This window comes from Canis lupus, chromosome 25 (genome assembly GCF_003254725.2).
Source record: "Canis lupus dingo isolate Sandy chromosome 25, ASM325472v2, whole genome shotgun sequence".
Taxonomy (NCBI): domain Eukaryota; kingdom Metazoa; phylum Chordata; class Mammalia; order Carnivora; family Canidae; genus Canis; species Canis lupus.
The window spans coordinates 27,530,337-27,536,336 of record NC_064267.1 but is presented as its reverse complement, the minus strand read 5'-3'; positions in this window follow the sequence as shown (position 1 = coordinate 27,536,336).

The following is a 6,000-nucleotide window of genomic DNA, read 5'->3' as shown; positions in this document are numbered from 1 at the left end:
AGTTCATAATTTGAAGATTACTGAATAGAGTACCCAAGAAGGTCTTTCTTCAGTAGGAAGAAATAATAAGCTGTAGACTTAGCACTATTCTGGATCTACCTAACAAATTTAAAAGCAAAACATAAAAAGATCAAGTTTCCCCAAGTAATATAACTATATTCCAGAACAAAGCTCTAGATAATTTATAGAAATACAAAAATATTCAACACAAGACCAGACTAGTGAAATTAACTGTTTGGCATCCAAAGATTACTAAGTGTGCAGAGATAGAAAACCATGACCCATAATGGAGAGATGATTATCAAACAGAAATTATTGAGAACTGATAGTTAGGATTAACAGAAAGAGACTTAAATAGGAATAGGTCATTTTAACTCTACTCAATAAATTCAAAAAGCTAAAGGAAAGATTAAACATTATATATATATAATTCCAAAGTGTGTGTGTGTATATATATATATATATATATATATATATATATATATATTTCCAAATATAATTTCCAAATTAAACTTTAGGAGATGAAAACCACAGAATTTGAGATGAAAAATGCTCTTGGTATGAATAATGGCAGATGAGACATTGTAGAAGAAAAAACTTTGTGAACTCAAAGACATAGCAATAGAAGCAAAAATAAAAGTCAAATTGAGAATAAAATGAGCAGATCATTATTAAGATATGTAACAACTGCAAGTGCCCTAATAAATTATTAATTAGAATAATCAGAAAGAGGAAGAGGGGGAAGGCAGAAATAACATTTGAAGAAATAATGATAGAAAACCTTCCAAGTTTGAAGAAAACTACTTACTCTACATCCAAGAAACAAAGAACAAGAAATATGAAGAAAACTAAATCAAAGCACATCATTATCTAATTACTTAAAACTAATGATAAACAAAATCTTAACAGTAGCTAAAGGATAAGACACATCATGTATAAAGGAAGATAAGGATGACAGCAGATTTCTCATTGGAAACAGTATAAGATAAAAGAAAGTGGAATAACATCATAAAGATACTGAAAGCATAATTGTCATCTTGAAATTCTATATTGGAAAAATATCACTTAAATCTGATAGTTTTGCCTCTGTTCTAAATTTTTATGACAATTAAATGAAATAATGTTTGAGGAATTAAAAATTCTGAGTGAAAGCACATTGTTAAAGAACCACAGCCTTAGGAGCTAAATGAATCTGGATTTGAATTTTGCCAGTGGTTTCAAATTTGGCTGAGCCATTTAACTTATATAAATCTGTTTATTTTCTGTAAAATAGGAAATGGGCTAAGTTGCCCTAGATCATATGTTTGAAGTAAGGATTAATGGTTTATGCAAAAAAAAAAAAAAAAAAAAACCTAGCATAAAGCAAACATATCAGCATCAGGCTATTCTCAATTCCTTTTTGCCTTATTTGAAATATGAGAGGATCAAGTCAGAAAAATGATCTCTGTGATCCTGACAATTGAAACATTCCTATGACTAGTACAGATGTGTCTTACCAAGACATCCAGGATATTTGCAACTTCATATCCACCAGGTCTAATCAGCATGATGTCACCAATGTAGTGAAGCAGAGTGATATTTTGTGGGTTGGTGAATGGTGGATATCCCTGGTGACTAAACTAATGACATATAGCTGAAGGATTAAGAGACAAGATGGAGAAGGTGTCATGTTTCTATTAAGTGGGGAAAAAAAACCCTTGCATCTAGTTGTCTTTTGTATTCAATACAGAGAACATTATTTCCCAAATTTAAAAATTTTTTAAATTTATGTTTTCTCCAATAGAAATGTCTTATGTGGAATATCAGCTGCAACTGACAGTCAAGTGAGCACTTGACTAAATTCATGATAACCAATTTCCTTTACCTAAAGTCTATATCTATCTGAAATTAATTAAATGGAGAAATGAAAGGAATCACCATTTCTACACTTTTCATTTTATGTTTCACTGATTTCTGCAATTGTTTTAGGAATATTCTATTTCTTTGAGAGTATTACTTTGGTAAGGAGGAGATTTTTCAGGAATCCCCACTTTGGCCTTTCCTCCCTTTAGTAGCTCCAAATCCGTGGGTCAAGAAGTCAGTGTGAGGATTTTGGTCGGTACCATATCGGTATGTTTCAGCAAACATACAAGATGCCCTGAATCACATCCTCTCAGCTTTGCCATTTATTTTAGTGACATCTGGAGTTCACATTTCCATCCAGGCTTCTACTCACTTTCTGCTGACAATGTCTTACCTCAAGCATGTGTCTTGCATCTTTATCTTGTGCACAGGCTCCTCTAATGCCATGTTGGCAGTGTGCACTGAGCTCACTGATATACAGAGTTTGGAATTACAGAAGAATTTACTCCCTGGAGCAATTTTTGACCAATAAGGGCGAGAGCTACCTCTAACTTCTAGTAATTAAAGGGAGAGTTCTAAGAATTATTCTAAATAGTTCTTCAAAGGGTCTCCGGGGGATTGAGCCCAGGTTACCATAACTATAACCACCATGTTTGATACTCTTACTCCCCATTTATACTCTTTTTAGTTTTCCACAGTTCAATATACTGAACTAAAGAAATAGTTTGTAGAGCCATGAGGATCACTGTCAGATGGACTTAGGCCATCATTTTTTTTTATCACCTGACTCCCATGAGCCCCACATTTTCTAGTGGACCATAGTGGCATTTTGAGCACCAAGATTTCAAATTAATCATCTCAGAGTCATTTGTTCAATATTTCCTCTACAGTCTGAGTCGTTTCCTCCGCTGTTGCACAATAATCTTGGTAAATAGCTGAAAGTGCTTTGGAAATGACTAGAAGATTACATATTATGGCAGAGGTATAAAGTCCTTCCTCAAAGGGCCCTAGCCTTTGGCTCCCTCAAAGGGCTGTATATCTCTGAACTGGCTCAGCCCAAAAAAGTGAGGGAGGGAGGTAACTCTTTGCTATAGTGATTCAAGGTGGTTTCTATTCATCACATGTAGCACGTTTTTTGCTTACACAGATCAATTAAGACCTTAGTAGACTTTATTTCAGTCCTAGAGATTTCATCATTAGTGATCAGTGCCAAAGATCCCTGCTGGTCAAATAACTGCAATGATTTCACCAGTCCTTTTGCTTACTATAGTTGCCATGTCCATCATACTTCTGACTATATGGTAGCCTACTTTCCAAGATGATTTAATTCCTGTATTTATTAGAGAAGCCCATTCTGTAATTAACCTCAGCATCCCCAGTTTTCAGAAGACAGCAACTTGACAGTGTATCAGATATGCTGGATTTGATAAATAAGATAATACTAGCTGCTATAATACAAATTCAACATTTCAGTGACCTAATAGGATTCATTTTACTTTTTGTTCAATTTTACGTTCTGATGTGGACATCCTTATTTAATGATTGCTTTCTTCTATATGCTGATCTAGGGACCCAGCCTGCATTTGTCTTGTGGTTCTCCTGTCCCCAGGGTCCCAGAGTCCTCTATTAAACTAGTACGTGGAGAAAAATAGAATGGATAAGGAATATCCAGCTTTGGTGTGCCTTGGCCCTGAAAGAGACACAGATCAGTTCTGCTCAAATTCCAGTGTTGAAAATTAGTCATAGGTGCCTACATGAAAATGGGGATATGAAATGCAAGCTCTAGATGGGAAGAGCCACTTTCTGTCACTCCTCAATATGGAAGGGAAAACATAATTTTGGTAGGCAGAGAACGACTTCTGCAATGTTGATCCTTCCCCTTCATTGATGCATTTCTAATGCTTTGGTGAAAGAATTATTTTTGAGCCTTCTTATGAGAAATAGGAAGAGTGAGTGAAGAGATTTATGATAAATCTATTCTAATTTCCTATCTCCCTAAGAATTCATATCACTTTCTCTTCAATATAATAAAGAATTTCTGATGTGACCCCTTTATTTTTTAATTTTTAATTAAAATTGAAATAATTAACATATAATGTATTATTAGTTTCGGAGGTAAAGTTCAGTGATTCATCAGTTGTATATAATACCCAGTGCTCATTACATCACATGCCCTCCTTAATGCCCATCACCCATTTACCCCATCCCATTACCCACCTCTCCTCCAGCAACCCTCAGTTTGTTTCCTAAGATTAAGGTTTGTCTCCCTCTCTGATTTTGTCTTATTTTATTTTTCCCTCCCTTCCCCTATGTTCCTCTGTTTTGTTTCTTAAATTCCACATATGAGTGAAGTCATATGATAATTGTCTTTCTCTGATTGGCTTATTTTGCTTAGCATAATACCTTCTAGTTATATCCACATCGCTGCAAATGGCAAGATTTCCTTTTTTCTGATGGCTGAGTAGTATTCCATTGTATATATACATAAACCACATTTTCTTTATCCATTCATATATCCATGGACATCTAATGTGGGCCCCTTTTAAATGCAGGTTTTAATTAACCAAATAAGCAGACTATTTAGAGCCACTCCCAAATGTTAAAACCAGTTCACTGAATCCAAAATTTGTGATGAATTAACACTATTGAAAAATTTGGCCCAATCTGGTGTTACATTCCTTCCTACCTGGTCTATGTTGTTTAATGACCTCCTAGACCCAATTTTGTACTTTTTCCTGTGGGATACCATGAAAATAAGCTGTATTTAGAAACCTGGAGGTTGTAAGAGTTGGTGGGTCGAGTCTTGAGGAGAAATAGCATTCCTTACAAGGTAACTGCCTCCTGTGATATCCTTAGAGTAGTTTCAATCAGGAGACGGCTGAAGTTATCAGAGAGGAAAGAGTTTTCTTCTGGTAAGTGAGACTCAGTGGGATATGTGAGGTCAAAGTACTCAGATACTGTATTAATCATGCCTCTTTGTTGAATCCTTACACACTGAATGACAATCTTTCTGTCCTAATTACCTTAGAGCCAAACATCAGTTAATTAAAAGCAGTCCCTACATGACAGAGCTTGTTGAAATTGTTTAAATTAGCCAATCCCAAACCTGCTTAGCTTGCTTAGCCTACTTCTCTCATGCCTTCCTACAAAAAACACAAAAGCGGCTCTCGCCCACCTTCTCCCTTCGCTCCTCTGCATCTTCACCAGTCTTGTTGCTTCCCCATGTGGTCTTACATAGCATCTTGTGCTTCCTCTTCTTCCAAACTGTAACAAACTATCCTTTCAAGACATTTGTCTCCTATTGACTTCACCATATGTGAATAATGATGATAGAACCTCCATTTAGAAACAGATGCATATAAAGCCACCTTAATATCCCCATTTCAATTTTCAGGTCTCCACTTTTCCCCCATCCTATCTTTTATATGAGAGACCTATAGAAGCTGAGAATTCAATTTATACTGTATTTTTTAAAGATTTTTAAAATTTATTCATGAGACACACACACACACACACACACAGAGAGAGAGAGAGAGAGAGGCAGAAACACAGGCTGAGGGAGAAGGCTCCCTGCCCCACAAAGAGCCTTATGTGAGACTCAATCCCAGATCCCAGGATCATGCCCTGGGCCAAAGGCAGATGCTCAACTGCTGAGCTATCCAGGTGTCCCAATTTATACTGTATTTATGCAACTAGTACCCCAATACTTAGATTGGGGCTTAAATTTTGGCTACATTGGCTCAGCAGCCAAAGAGAGAAGATACATTTTGTATAGCAGATATAGACACTCTCTGGTTCTTTGACTATGCCAGACTCTGGTTCATTACTAGTTTTTTTAAGCTTTATTCTCAGCAGTTAGCCTACCCTTATAGCCCTTGTATTTCTCATTCAATTATAATGGTGGAGTGCAACAACGACTTGGTCTGCCAAAAGCTCGTTTTCAATAGCTACTTCATTCTAAGGTACTATAGGTGACAGCTAAATTAGTACATGCCACAGACTACCTGTATCCCATTTTCAAGTGGTAACAAAGCCATCAAGATCAGATATCAATAAAAACAGAATCAGACATCTAATTCTAGACCATCCAGGACAGCACAAAACAAAACAACCCCATAAATGGACCCACCCTTACATTTTATGGTCAGCTCTTCAATG